Raw genomic sequence first — 15,648 nt, 5'->3', positions numbered from 1 at the left:
GCCTTCACAATTTAATAGGGTTGTTCAGGGTGTAATGCTCCATCCCAAAGGTTAGGACTAATGATGATGTTCTGGCACTAAGGCAGGTAGATGGAAAAAACCTTATGACATTTTGGAGCTGTAGGGGGCCTTGAGATGCCTTAACTCACATTGCAGAGGGAGCTGGTGGATTTTAGGATTATTCATCATGATTCTAGGGACATATTGGTGTGGTTGAAAATAAGCTGCCCTCATTAGGAAAGCAGATTCCTGAATCTTGCAGAGTTGGTATAGACGGACAGAGTGAGTTGATTGGAAACTGCTGTGATTGTTTTGTATAAAACAAATTAGGGATCCGGAAAGAACAGTTACTTGAGTGTGCTTCCAGAAGAGGGAATAGAGCTGAGTAGAAATTGGCTGGTTAGAGAAATAAGAGGAAATGGTATCAAGTCTTGAATATGCGATGCCCCTTTCACCTGTAGACCAGCTGACGTGGCATCTAAGCGTGGCAGTCGGTTAAGAGACTGCGAGGGCACCATTAACAGTCGAAAGATGAGATACAAACCTATAATTTTTTAATTTAGAAATTTGTGAGTATTTGGTATTACTTGGATCCCGTATTTATGCTAAGTATGTTTAATAACTTGCCTTATTTTAAACATTTATCTTTATGTAAACACTAATCTAGTATTCCCCATGGATTTTTCCTGCCCTAAAACTGGTCATTCTTTAAATTGTCCACCACGTGCTGGGAACATTTACTATGAGTTTATTCACAAGGAGGACACTTTAAGAAAGTGCTAAACTGAAGAATATTAAAACTTTGGACATTTTGACCCTTGTTCCCAAATCTATACAATGGAGATAATGGGATGAATATCTCGTGGAGATAGTTTAAAGATAACTTAGCTAAAAGCTTGTTCATCTCATGGGAAATAACGTATTTCTTTATATGATATTAGCAATGAGGAAAAAATGTCAGTACTGTCTTCTCTGAACACATATCAGAAATACTATTAAGTGTATTTAATGTAATTCAGGATATCAGTCAGTTGTTGCTCAGTTGATATCCTGGGTAGGAAAACAGGTGTGTTATGCTGACAGTGCTGCCAGATTCACACATGAGCTGAGATATGAATAGTAGCGCTAATTACACGGAGCAGAACTGGTAGCCAATTAATGTAATAGAGAAATCCCACTAAACTTAACTTCGCATCAGCCATGCTAAAAATAATATAATCCCAGTGGTGACTGATATGCCGATTTTATTTGCCCGCTTAGGTATCATAAAAATATATGAGATTATCTTATGTTGTCTGATTCTACCTGCTATTAAAATCTGGATGGAATAAGTACAAAATTGAAAAAAATTGGAGAATTTCTTCTATAAAACACATTCTTAAAAATCATTCTTAAAATCTGGAAAGGAGGGGGTATGTTATTTTATAGCCTGGAAAGGAGGGGCTGTCTGGTTAAATCACACAGCAAATATATTAGTTCATTGCCACAGACAAATAGGTGGTAAATAAAACTTTTTTATTGTGTATATTAATTTGGAAGTTTACAGCTTGAAAATTGGGCAAGCTTAACTCTTAGAATATAAATATATGAGTGTCCTCTTTGCCTTGACAATTCAAGCAAATAGTCACCATACCTCTACCATAAAAGCAAACCACAAGGCAAAATGCATGTTTTCCAAACATTCGTAATGCATGGGCCCACTTTAATGAAAAAACATTTTCACTCATTCTCCCCTCTTCGAATTAACTGATATCTTTTTAAGATAATGGTACTTACATTTGTGTAAATGTAACTAGGTTTAAGCTCATGATGGTTATAGATGGCAAACAGTTATAAAATCAAAACATATTTACAAATTAGATATCAAGAAAATTATCAAACTAATGAAATCCAAATTCTAAACTAAGTTAAGAAGACTTATTTGCTTATTACAATGGTCTCTGAGTCTTTAGTGCTGCTCAGTTTTGGTATCATGGACTCAATTCCCCGTTTCTTTAGTAGAACCATTGAGAACTCATTGTTCATTTAGTGCAGCAGGATTTCATTTGGCGTTCAACTGGCATAAATATGTCATTTCTATACTAATTCCTCCTCTGCCTTCTCTGCATTAGCCCATGAAAATTAAAATAGTACTATTTGGTGTTAATGCAATAAGAAAATGCAAGCAACCAAAATAGAGTAGAAGCACTCCTCCTTTATAAGGAGGCCCAAAGTATGTTTTCACAGTTATTTTAGATTATCAACAAAAAGAAAACACAAAGTTAAAAAATTCCATTCTAGGCAGTTTGGCAGGACTCTCTTCCCACCCTCGAATTTCTCCGAATTGACATGGTTTGTGCCTGCCTTATTTTTCTGCATTTAGAAGTCTAGCTCTGCAGCTTGATTTCAGTGTCCACCTCTGACCCCTTCAAATTCTGTAGCTCCCTCGAATTCACGTCTAGCATTTTGCACTGGTGAAGCCCTCCATGGCGTTCGGCCTTTCTGACTCCTGTAGCCAGAAAGGGAAAGAAAAAAATAGGTTAATAAAAACTGGCAGGCAGGGAAATCCCTATCACCCTTCAAACTTCTGTGTTCAGTGCAGTCTGCTGGGAAGCCCACTGACCATCTCCTGTGTGGAATACATCAACTGTCACTGCCCATCTTCCTCTCTTCCCCGTCTATTCCACACCGCACTCACTGCCTGATCAGTTGCTTTAAAATACATTCTGATAAAGATGGTCACTCTTCCCTCAGTTGCCTACCAAGGAGTTTTTCCTTGTGAACTGTGCCTTCAAAACCCTTCAAAATTTAACCTCAGCTTACCTTTACCTCCCAAGCATCACCCACCCCACAGTACACACGGTCCAGCCAAATTGGATCACTGTTTGTTCCCTGCGCTTTTCTACTTCTGTCCTTGCTCATGCCATTCCATCTGCTGCAGTGCCTCATCCCCCCATCTGTGCCTTCTGCAGTCTGACTCGTGGCTTCATGCCCAACTCAGATGCCTCCTCCTCTGTGCTGAAAACATTTCCTGGCCAGCCCCACTGGAAGCGAGGCTCCCTTTGAATTCCTAGGTTACTTGGTCCTTCTTTCCATGACCCAATTTCACGTTGCCTCACATTGTAGACATTCATGTGTGTGTCTCATCTGTCCCTGGGTAGAGTGTCAGGTTCCTGGAGGCAGGAACCAGGTCTAATTCACTTTTCCATTTTTCCCACTGTCTAGCCTAGTGCTTTTGGCATAAAACAAGCTAAATACTATTTTCTGTGTAAATAGGAAACTGAAAAATCACAATTCTTGAAGAGGTGTGAATAAATAGTTTAGTACAGCTCTAAGTAATAGACGGTATTTTACCCTCAAATATAGCATCAGCTAGTAAAGTCTGATAAATTGTTCCAGGTTTCAGGCCAGATAGTTATTTTCATGCATGATCAATAACAAACGTAACAATTTGTTCCAAGGTAAAAAATGATCATTATAAAGAATAGGCAGCCAAATTCTCACTCACTAAAATGAGAAGAGACATTTTATGCACTTGCAGGAGATCTAATGGGTAAACAGAGCAATGGCCCAAGACTCTGGTTCAAGGACATATTATAAACTGTCTAGAAACTATGTTTACAGAAAACAGCTGACCTTGGGGATCTATGAGCCCCTGTACTTTCTGGCAGTTATTTTTTGTTGCCAACTTTAAAACATGAATAACAAATTCACATTAGTTCATTGACTCTCCTGAATTATTTTTACTTATTTATTTTCTCTCAGTGTAGCATATATTAATGGGAAAATGAAAATACATAGGGATACTTTCTTCTACTAAACTCTGACACAAAACCAAGGTCAAACATCATTCAGAGAAATGTTTTGGGCTTTAAGTAAATAATTTTCCTCTGCTGGGCCCTATTAGTATAAACACTTTATGAATGGTCACATTTTTCCTCTGGTGGAGTTTATTTTCAGTCGAGTCTAAATACATGGCTTTCCCCTTGTTACATCACTATTAGTTGACAAAGATGTAATAATAAGTTTATCAGAAGGAGGTGTCTGCCATGCAGACATTCTTAGTTATGAGAGGACAGCACGGTAGAAATGTCCTAGTTATGAGGAGGGCCACCTCTTGATGCTGTTACATGACCAGCGAATCTACAGGTGTGGAGATGGCTCTCTGAATTCTGAGAATCTGACCATCATCAGTCAAAGGTAATTGCGGTTCTGGAGGCATTGCCTCCAGAAACACCTTGCCTCCAGAAAACACATTGTTTTCAGAACTTAGAGGCACCGTTTGGCATCCCAAAGAAGTTGCAAAAAACTGGACTTTCCTCGGAAAGTTAAACTTTAAGCACATAGGCTGGTAGCAGTGACTTATAGGATCTGGAGAGAGATAGCTTTCCCTCCAGGACTGATTGAAGCTGAATTTAGTGTCATAATGTATGTAAAGAAAACAAAAATGCCTGTCAGAAAGAGGGCATGTTTTATCACCCAGGGATGTACCAAGGAGAATTAGGGAGACACGCATCGACTGTGCCTTTCCAAGCACTGAGAGGGAGGAGAATATCCTCTTAGCCAGTGGCTGTTTAGTTCAGTATGCTGGTCGTATTGGCAAAGCTCTTGGCCAAGATTACATCTAATATGGAGAGGGATCCAAATAGTTGTAGCTAGAGCATTTTGGGTCCTGTTGGTATAACCACCTCTACTGTCAGCTGCAGACATCTGCTGTCATGACCTGATTCCATTTGCTTTTGATTCATTTGATGGGTGTACCTTCTTTCTGATTATAACTTGCCTTCCCATATAATTTTGCTTACGATAAGGAGATGAGCTCATTGTGCTTGTATAGAGAACTCTGGTTTTCGTGACACATATTTCTTGAGACAAAATAATAAATTTGATAACTTTGCGACTTGGGTCAAAGCAAATGGATCTGTCTCCATTACTGACAAAAAACTTTCTGAGGCTGTGAAACTGAGAATCAGACTCTGGATTGTGATCCAGCAAATTCACAAAGGGACTGCCATCTTGTGAGGCTGCCGGGGCTACTGCCCAGAAGTTTAGCCAGATGGAGGCAGGGGGCGTGATTGCTCTGAGCACATTCTCTGAAAGTGGAACACACAGGGCCCACGCGTTTGGACATTTATGCAGTTTGTTCACTGCACAAGGGTATCTGCTGAGGGGTGGGTGGGGCTGCAGTCCAGCCCCCGTTTAGTTCTCAAGATTGCACTTTCCAAGCAGGTCCACCTGGAAGAAGCACTCATTTTTCAGATTTGCAGAAAGGCATGATTTGGTCCTGAATTAGAGCCTTTGCAGTGGTTATAATACTCATGACAAGTGTTTTAGGGCAAGTCGGTTTATATATGTATTTAAAACATCACTGGTCATATCCTGAGACTCTGAGCAAGGGTCCTCAAATACGTGGATGATTCATTATTATCAGGAAAATTTCTAAGTATGTAAATATGCTATATATATATTTAAAATATATATAAATATATTTTATACCTAAATTAAATTTTTAATATACTATGTTCATCATTAAATATATGCAATAGTAAAAAGGAGTAAATAAATATAAATGTAAACAGAGTATTTTGTGTACATCACTCTGGACATCACTAATGTAAGGAAGACGATCAAAGTGGGCCCTTTCTTGCCCTAATACTGCCTATACACCTAAGAAAAAATTGTGGGGACACCCCCTCCTGCCCAGAGATTTATCTTTCCTACTCATGTCACCCTGAGTTCAGAAAGCCTTCTAGTTGCCTATCTCAAATTCTAGTCACATAAGCTTAACATTTTCAAAGACACTAGAAAGTCTTCACAATAATGAATTCTGCCAATTAGTATTTAGGTAAGATTTTAGTCCTGACCACCTTTAAGTAAAGAATGAAGTCAATTAAATATCAAAAAATTTCAAATGCTTAATTTAATAAATAAAATAAACACAAGAATTTTATTTCTAATATTTTTATTTTAAGTTTCTGAAAGGTATACTCAAAGCGTACAGCAAAGATAAAGATTAGGAAGTTACTGAAAATGTCACTGTTACTACCAATAAGAGCTGCAATCGTACATTTTATCTTTTACACTGGTTTTGAAAAGGAGCCCAGTTGACTGAGTCTATTGCGGAAACTGGTCATTGAGATAGACCTTTCCCGCTGCCGTGACAGATTTCCAGAAGTTTTGCTTCATTATCATTGATTACCATATCTGGTGGCTGTCAGTTTAGGGTATTTGGTGATAAAAACTACAGTACCTTTCTTGTCTATGTCTATATTTTTTTAGCATTGGCACCAGACTCTGTCTGCCAGAGCGATTCCACGGAGAGGATTAATTAGCCTGGTTATGACTCCAGAAGGTCTGTTCAAAGAGACAGAGCCCTGTATAAATAGGGTTAACCCCTCAGAAGTTACTGGAACTTCCACACTCACTTTGCATCTTACTGGAATGGTGTTCTTCAGAGATCAAGGGAGTGTTCTTTATATCTGCAGGAACTTTTAACAGGAAAAGACTTCTTGTTTCTACTTGGAGAATATGATTCCTTGAATTAGTGTGATAAGGAAAGTGAAGTAAAGGGTAAGAAAGAGTATTTTTCTGTAGACTCTTGTTATCTATTGAAGAAAGTTCTAGCCTTTGACTGCTTAATACTTACTGATATTTGACATGCACTGGTGAGCTTTGCTTGGCAATTATTTTGGTTTCTCTCAATGCTCAGCACCACTTTTATGTCTACTTCTTAAGCCTCCTCAAAAATACCAAGTATCTGGTGGGAACAGACAAGTAGAAATGATGATCTAGAGCCAATTACACATTATAGACTCGCAAAGGAAAAATTCTCATTGAATTAACATACAGCAACAATATGATCCATGACAACCACGTGTGAGTGTTGCTGGTAGGGACTTGTGTAAGGAGTTGCTTTTCATGTTTTCCATTGAAATGCTGACTGATTATTCATACATGCATATTCATACATTTATGGGTGTGTTTGCCAAGTGCTTATCCATATAGTATTTCATTTTGATCCTTACAGTTCTATGAATTAGGAAGGTAGATATTATTATCCTCATTTTGTTTATGAAGAAACTGAGTCTCCAGAGGGTTAAGTGCTTTGCTTAATGATGATGATAAATGGACAGAAATCTTTCCACTGATCTCCAGATGTATATATTTCACTGCTTATGTGACATATATTCTTGGATTTCTCTTATGCAATTTAATTTGTCCAAAATGAATTCTTGATTCTCTATCCCAAAGCTTTTCCTTCTCACTTGCCAATCTTCACAGCTAAATGGCGACACTATCTTTCTGTTACTCATGTTAGAAACCCAAGCATCACTGTTGATTTTTCTTTCTTTTTTAGCAATCCCCCACGTCCAGACCATAATCAATATATCAGACATTTGTCAGCACTTCCGAAACACATCTCCTCTTCACTTCTGTCCATTGCCGCAGCCAGTACCCTAACTGGACTACCTATCTCCTGCTAGGCTACAGCATCATCTCCTACAGGACTCCTGTATTTCACTCTTACCCCCAGTCAGTTCTCCATGCAGCACCAATATGCAAAGTAGATAATGTTCTGCTCCTGTTTCAAAACCTGCAATGTCGTCCCATGTTCCTGGAGTGTGAAATCTGTGTTCTTTATCCTGATTTACATGATCTCATCCTGTCCAGCCTCACTTTGTGCCCCTGTATCCCTTGCACATTATACTTTATCTAGTCTAATTTTTCTTAAAGTTTCTTAAACATGTTAAGTTCATGCCCACTTCAGAACCTTCGCACAGTCTATGCTTTCTCTCTGGAAAGTTCTTACATGATTGGCTCCTTACTATCTTTAGATCCAAGCTTCAATATTGTCTTTTTATAGAGGCCTTCCATAAAAACCTCATCTAAAATAGCTCTTTTCCATTATTTTATATTTCCTCAACTTTTGTTTCCTTCATAGTGTTTATCCCAATTCACATTTTTTTGGAACTTATTTGTGTTATCTTCCTTTTCAGATCATATTCTCCACCGGGGCACTGGCTCTGTCTTTTTAGTTTACCAGTCTATCCTGGGTTCTTAGCACACTGTCTGGCACATAGTAGGTACTTAATAGATATTTCTTCAATAAATGAACCACTTAGTTCAAATTCCTCTTATTAACAATGGGAAATTAAGGTAGTTTGAGGTGAAGTGTTTTGCCCAGTGCAACATGAGGACTTAGTAACTGGATCCATCCCTTTCCATACTTGGTGTTGAATTCAGTTGGACAATGATATAAAGGTATTGGACATCATTTCCTGAGCCTCTCATTCAGGGATTGGGTGAGCCTACTTCCATTTTAAACTAAACATTCAATTTAGGTTAGTCAAATGTTATGACTCTTCAGTTGGAAGTTATTTATTTATTTGTTTGTTTATTTATTGTTTTCAACATTGAAATTGTATTTATAGGGGAAAAAACTAGGCATTTTGCTAAGAAAGCAGGCCAAGCAGGAAAGCATTTTGTTGATTATATGTAGAATTAAAACCATTCTTAGAAATTAATCATTAGAAACATTGTCCTTAAGCATAAGACTTACAACAAGTATAAATTACCATGCATCTATTTTTTGTCACTTTAGGAGCTTAACATCTACAATTTCCCATAATTTTTGCAAAACTTTATGAAATCACTATTATCCCTTTCACTTAGATAAAAAACAAAAGAGGTTTTTACAACTGGCAGTTAGATCTTTTAGTTTATACCTGAATATCGGGACTCTGGCTTATCTACAATCACACATTCCTGATGACTAATAAGAATAATATAAATCAAGAAGGAACTTTACTACTAAAGGTCACAGTTTTTTTAAAGGATCATTCTTTAGGATCAATCGATAAAAGAATAATTCTTGGAAAACGACTTGACAGTCAGCACTGCCTTTTCTTTTTCATTTTCCCATCTGGATCCTCCTCCATTATAGACTGCAGAAATTTCTACAGGGGTCCTTCCAGCAGGAACAGAGATTATTCTCAAGGGGTAGCCTATGATGGGGTGAAACCCCTGTAGCTAGCCTGGACTAGATGTGGGGATATGGGAAGACAGCGAGGCAATGCTTGTTGTGGTCCAGTCTTACATTTATATTTCTCACCTGCACAGCACCTTGTGCATGGATGGTGTTTGTTCCATGTTGTGGACGCTGTTGGTCCCATCCTGGACTCCCTTTCCTGGGCCGGTGTGCCTATCTGTCACTGCTGTGAAGGTGGGCTTCTCAAAGCTCGGAGCTGTACCTTTTCTTGGCCTAGGAAGCTACTTCATCTAGAAATGCTTGGGAGGTCAACTCCCTGCCACCCCCTTGCCCAACTGAGGGCAGCCCACAGTCAATGACTGCCAGATAAGAGGGTGAAAAAAGCGTGGGCTTCTTCTCAAGGGGAGACATCTCTGTGGTACTATTCATGCTCCAAATTTCCCCGACCAAGGGTAGACTTCAGCTGAACCTGCATCTCGGCTTCTCCTGGCCCCTTCTTCCCTCCCTCACAGATTTTACCTGCGAGCATGCCCTCTATGTATCACTTGCACAATGATCCCTGCCTTGAGTGTGGAGGCCCTCTTCAGCAGAGGCAATCCTTGTAGGGGGTTGACAGCTGAGGACTGTGTGCCTGCAACACTCCCTGTAATGGCAGACCAGGTCCTTCATTTCTAGAGAAGTATCTAACTGGTGCAGGTACACATACAGTCACTTCTGCAGTCACTTAGGAAATCCTGGGACAGACAGACACCCAGTCTACTGCTCTAAGATTTACCGTATGTGGCCTGAAGCCTCTCAGGACACACTTTACCCAAACGCCTGTTTCCAAGAATGTAATTGCAAAAATCATGCAGGTGGGATAGAGGCTGGCTTTTACTATTTCCAAGTTATCATGGTTTGTTGGGGCTGGATATGAGCATAGGCTTATTTCTCTGCTGCCTTCTAGCTGCTGGTCCAAGAAGAAAATAGAGTTGTTTGAAATCCTGTGAGCTCTATTAGGAGGATGGTGTTTTTGTAACATAAGATTATGAATTCTATTCCTAGTATCATATGATTTAAATTTAGCAGGGAGCTGGACTGGCTGTGTGTCTTGACCACGTATCTATTAAAAGAAAGCCCTGGGCTGCATAAGAAAGGCTCATCACAGCTTCTCGTGTTTTGGAAACCTTGAAAGAAGGAAGAATATTTGGCAAGTGAGAAACTTAATAGAAATTCGAGTAGACAAGGGACAACTAGACTCAGGAAATTTTCAATAAAGTGAACAATGTCAACTGATTTGATCAAACGTAAAACTTACAACACTTTGTATTTTTTTTCCATTTTTAAAAACATGCTCTTTTCCTTATAAACCTTGTGGGTTTTTTTTTTTTCCTGATGAAAGTATGTCAAGTTAGTACCTTTCTGTAAAATGGAAATGATAGATGAATCAGCCATGACATTTTAAAATATGGGTTATAAAGCAGTTTACAAATTAGTACTCACACAGAGTGCTTGGATAAATGGTACATGTTTTGAGTAGCCCATCATATTCAGCAGGATTTAATCTAACCTCCAGACTTCTTTAATGCTCTAACTAAATGTCTGATAGACCAGCACAGATATGAAATGGGCCAGTATGTTGTCAAAAACCCAAAAGGGGTTGTCTGTTCAATGTAACTGGGTAGTCCATTTAGCATAAGGGATTTCACAATCTTCTCAGTGATCTTTTTTAAGAGAAATAAAGCCTCTTCACTTTAATTTAGACAGGACCTTAGAGGTGCTGTTAGACAGCCTCTGACAGAACTTTAATCTTATCATGGCTTATGGTCCTGCTACTGAAACATGGGAAGAAAACCTCAACCACAGGAATGGAGTTTCAAAAGGGACTTGGAAAATTCTGGGCTTCAGGGTGCCCGGGAGAGAGGTAGACCCTGCTCCTGGTTGGTGATCTTGCAGCAAAACACTAAATATGGGGTTATTTCTTTCTTATTTTCTTTTTTCTTCAGCTGGAAAATGCAGCGGAGAAAAGATGGTTTTGCCCCTTTGCATATCCATATTGAATTGAAGAACCAAATAAAATACTGAAGACCTAATAAGATTTAGCTTTCCAGCAATATAAATAATTTAATCAGATTAATGACATTGTTCTACCTGAGGGGTTCCATAATTAGTGGATTATTGAAGCCACGTGAAAGTTATCTGCCACTAGCACCTGGAGGAATTCCTGTTGTCTTAGACTGTGGAATCGAGCGATATGAATATTCCTGTCAGGCAAACTGTAAAGATAATAAGCCCCTGGCATTTTGTAAGCTTTATAAATCCACAGATTTCACATTAAATATTTAAGGCACAGGAGGTGTTATTTGTTAGGATGTAGATAAAGGGAGTTCAACTGTGTTTATTTCCCCTTTTGGGAAGTCTCTTGCTTTGTTGAAGGTACTTTCAGGCCTTTATCATTGTGTTTCCCCCCTTATGTTCGTATATTGTTTCAGTTCCTCTGGAGGTATCCTTTGGGTTTTGTATGAGAAACATTCAAAATATTTTTACAGAAAGTTGGTTTGTCCTTTCCATATAAAAAAAATTCATACCAGGGGTGCAGACAGAGATGAAGCAAGCACTATCTCAATATATGGCAAAGGCTAGAATTCTGTGGAAAGGCCATCTCATTACTCTGTCCCTAAAATATTTGAAAACCAAGTTTTTTCAGCTTTATGTCTTCCACTCCTCTTGTTTATGTGTTATTTAGCGATGGGAAAAAAGACTGGCCTTTAAATGCAGACCTATTATTTCACTTCTTAAATTTTTGTAAGACTTTTCATATAAACCAAATTCATAAATGAGAAATTAGAAATACTGTGTGAGACCATGTTTAAATAGTTGGTGTAGAAAACACTCATGTGGTTGCCAGACGTGGGGGTGGGGTGGGGGGTGGGGTGAAATGTGTGAAGGGGGTCAAAGGTACAAACTTCCAGTTATAAAATAAATGTCATGGGGATGTAATGTACAGCATGGTGACTGTAATTAATAATACTATATTACATATTTGAAAGTTGCTAAAAACGTATGGATAGATCTTAAAAGTTCTCATCACAAGAAAAAAAATTTTTGTAATGATATATGGTGACGAATGTTAACTAGATTTATTGTGGTGATCATTTTCCAATGTACACAAATATCAAATCATTATACACCTGAAACTAAAATAATAAGTCAGTTATGCCTCAGAAAAACCCCTGCTGTCACCATAGTATATAAAGAGGTGACAGATGATTTAGTTGAAGCTGGACATGCTGCTGATGTGATGTATTTTCAGATTAGAGCACATTAAGTGAAGATGCTGTTTTCTGAGTTGGGTTCCATTCACTTAAGATAATAGATCAGTCGGGTTAAGACACACTCAAATGGGTAAGATGAGGAGAGATCAATGAAGGGACGTACTCTTTGTAGACACACAGGCAGGGTTAAGGGAGCCAGCAAGCAATGTTGACGCACCCCAGGGCAGCAGGAATGGAGAGCCCTTCCACATGCAGGCCAGAAGGGGAAAGGGGAGGACGTGGTTCCCTGTCTCCTACAGCTGTAGAAGAGTGGCGCCCAACTAGCATTAACGTGAATTATCACCATAAGCAGTGGACCCAAGCTGCTGCCAACCCAAGGCCTGGCAGGGAAGTAGCTGGTGGAATAAATACCCCCAAACCTCTTTCCTCTCACCCTCTATGCTGTTACCTCTCATCCAGTGAACCTAACTGGAAGCTAGGGGACAGGAGATCATGGTGTTGCTATCCATGGAAGTCAGGTTCCTAGGCCAAAAAGCAGGGCGGGGGTGAATGGAGAATGGATCAGAGTGGCAAATGGGAATATCCAGAATGGTTGTATTTAAAAAGATTTGGCCAAGTTCTTCTGATACGAGGCTTTATGTAGACAGTGAAAGCATTATAAGGAGAATGACAGAATTTAAATAATAACATATGCTGTATGAATTTAATGCATTTTTAGCTTAAGTGGGAATATGTGTAGTATCGCATACGTCACAAGACATCACTCCTGTTTCCCTAGAGAATTTATAAGATTATTAGCTAGTTAGTGGTAAGGGAATGTCTCCGTCATAATCACACTCAGATTCCTATTTCCTTTTCTCCTATATTATCTACTGATCTGATGTGATGTGTGGGACTTATTCCATGACAGCTTCTGTTGGAGTGAACATGACTTTGTATCAGGGGTTTTGTATTAATTAACAAACATTCTCTGTCCCTGTTTCTGTAATTGTTCAAAGTTCATAGATCAGATACAGAGTTTAGATAATATTTCTATAGCTCTGGCTATCTTTAGCCCTGTTTTTAATGTTTTACTATAGAGACCAGTGTAGTGCTAATATTCAATTAAATTTGCTAATATTTGGTGAAATTTACTTTTCAGCCTAAGCTTTGAAATTTTTAGTTAATTAAAGGTATCCCCTCATGGTCTCTATTTTCTGCAGTGGCAATAGAAGAGATTTTATATACATCCCAGCTTTTTTGAAAGGGAAGTTGTTAAAAAATTCTCCTAGGCAAAGTATTACCTTAAAATTTTCCCTGCTTTGCTAGAGGAATGGACTCTATACTTCCAAATATACAACTCCTCATAGTCTTCTTTATACTCCTTTATACTTCTTTTTTTTTTTTTTTTTGCGGTACGTGGGCCTCTCACTGTTGTAGCCTCTCCCGTTGTGGAGCACAGGCTCCGGACGCACAGGCTCAGCGGCCATGGCTTACGGACCCAGTCGCTGCACGGCATGTGGGATCTTCCCGGACCGGGGCACGAACCCGTGTCCCCTGCATCGGCAGGTGGACGCTCCACCACTGCACCACCAGGGAAGCCCTCCTTTATACTTCTTTATACTCCTTATATACTATTCATGATATTGTCCTAGGTGTGGCATCTTTTAGTTTACCTTTTGTCTATTTCTTGCCCTCTTTCATATAGGTTTAGCATTGAAAAAGACTTTGTTTTTGAAAGAGAAAAGCGAAGATACTTATTCACATAGTAGTAAAGGATTACATTTAATTTATACTGTCGTCCCTAGGTTTCCTTGTATGGGGAAGTATGAATATATAAAGCTGAGGGTAAACACTTGGGCTGTAGTTTCTTCTGTAAAATTAAATTCATACCTTTGACATAATTTGCAAATTATTCCATGGAATTAGCCAACACAGGCAACATGGAGAAATAAAATGCCCATGGAAGATTTGTACACTCTATATAGTTCACAGGAACAACTTCTAAACTTGCTGAAATGTTTTAACTGAAGAACTTTAAGATTGCCACATCATGTTAAAACTTTAGTGGAGATAACCAGTGACCTTGACCTACTTAAGAAAAATTGTGGTTTGTGTGCTTAAGAGGACAGTGCAATTAAAAATATTTATGTAATTGCTCTTCAGAGAGCTCTGACATTAATATGAGGTTATAAATTACCAGAACTTTCAAAAAAGCAGGGAGAGGGGGAACTTCTCAACGGGGTGGTCCTGGAATTTATCTATAGAATTGTTGCATCTTCAGCAAGGATGAAGTCACCATGAGGACATTCTAGGCAACTGGGAAGTTAGTGGTGGGCTGATAAAGCAATTGAATTATAATATGGATCTAATTCTTCCGTCAGCAGCAGTTGTAAGGCCTGTATCAGAAATTTATCGCCTCTTTTTAGAGAGATCTCCAGCTAAACAACTAGCCATGCTGTCTTTAATCTTCCTGGCGTTAGTGGTGGTCTAAATAAATCATTTCTAAACAAATACGTTTAAAACCTTTTACTCTATTTAAAATGCTAGGCTTGACCAAATAAGTCCCTATCAAATTATAGTGGCGCCTTTTGCCCTGTCGCAGTCTCCATTAGAAACCCCTACTTTTAGAGATTTGTAACTCAGATTTCCTTAAGGGAGGAACCTTGGCACTCAAACTAGCGACAGAGAGTGATGGTTACTCATTGTTATTGCTTGCGCCTGTTTCTTTTTTTTTTTTTTTAAGTGCTTTGTTTCCAAACTGAATTATGGGAAAGCAAACAAAAGCCTGAAGTAAGTTTAGGGCAGCTGTTTTTCTTGGTTTTTTTTTCCTTTTTAACCAGTATCTTGAGCTTTAATTACATAACTAAAAGATCAAAATTAAATACTACTGAGAAAATATACCCAGTCTGTGCTGGATATGGAAATATTTTCTGACCCCTTCTCCATGTAATCAACCATATTTCTCTATTTCTCAAGATCTGAAGTCTTTGTAATTTTATTTGACTTAAATTCTTCCTAAATTCCCTCCGTTATCTATATTTTTAGATCCTTTTGTTAATCTTTAATATCATGTAGATAAAAAGTGTTTCTATTTAAAACATCTTAGATAATTTGTAGCAAATAGTAATTTTGAGTTAAACATTGAATTGTTTGAGCACTAAGTAATTTGGAAATTGTATGTAAATGTTTATCTCCTGTCCCTTGGGCAGCATTGTACGGGGATCAAGGACTTCATAAGCCTGTCTAATAGAGCCAGATCGTTTTACCTGTGAATTAGTTTTTATCCAAGATCATGGAGTTGGACCAGAGGAAAAATGCCAGAGGTTTTGTAGTGGGAAAGGTGCTGATGTGAAAGTGTGTCCAAAGGGAGTTCTGAATCAAGAGGATTGGTTGAGAAACTGGAGGCAAGAAACAGACACAAATGGGTGAAGTTGAAGGTAGAGA

The sequence above is a fragment of the Delphinapterus leucas genome, chromosome 6 (genome assembly GCF_059928025.1).
Source record: "Delphinapterus leucas isolate spDelLeu-1000000601 "Yukka" chromosome 6, BTC_Dleu_Yukka2, whole genome shotgun sequence".
NCBI classification, from domain to species: Eukaryota; Metazoa; Chordata; class Mammalia; order Artiodactyla; family Monodontidae; genus Delphinapterus; species Delphinapterus leucas.
The sequence above is the reverse complement of the archived record's forward strand: the minus strand, read 5'-3'. Positions refer to the sequence as shown.